The 356-nt window shown below is 40.2% G+C and overlaps 1 protein-coding gene across 1 annotated transcript in view; it reads left to right on the top strand.

The window, feature by feature from the left end:
- Positions 1 to 356, top strand: part of LIPJ (lipase, family member J) — a 24,639-nt gene that overhangs the window by 5,406 nt on the left and 18,877 nt on the right. The window lies entirely within an intron of this gene.

Here is a 356-nt window from a genome sequence, read left to right on the forward strand (position 1 = left end):
TTATTTAGATCCATTCGCTTGGTCTGATGAGTTTATTTAGGTCGATGAGCTTGGTCTGATGAGGTTATTTGATCGATGAGCTCGGTCCGATGAGTTTACTTAGACCGATGAGCTTGGTCTTATGAGTTTACATAGATCGATGTACTTGGACTGATGAGTTTACTTTGATCGATGCGTTTGGACTGATGAGTTTACTTTGATCGATGTCCTTGTTCTGATGAGTTAACTTAGACCAATGAGCTTGGTCGGATTAGTTTACTTAGATTCATCGACTTGGTCTGATGAGTTTACTTAGATCGATGATCTCGGTCTGATGAGTTTACTTAGAACGATGAGCTCGGTCTGATGAGTTTACT

The sequence above is a fragment of the Galeopterus variegatus genome, unplaced genomic scaffold (genome assembly GCF_000696425.1).
Source record: "Galeopterus variegatus unplaced genomic scaffold, G_variegatus-3.0.2 Scaffold11807, whole genome shotgun sequence".
Taxonomy (NCBI): Eukaryota; Metazoa; Chordata; class Mammalia; order Dermoptera; family Cynocephalidae; genus Galeopterus; species Galeopterus variegatus.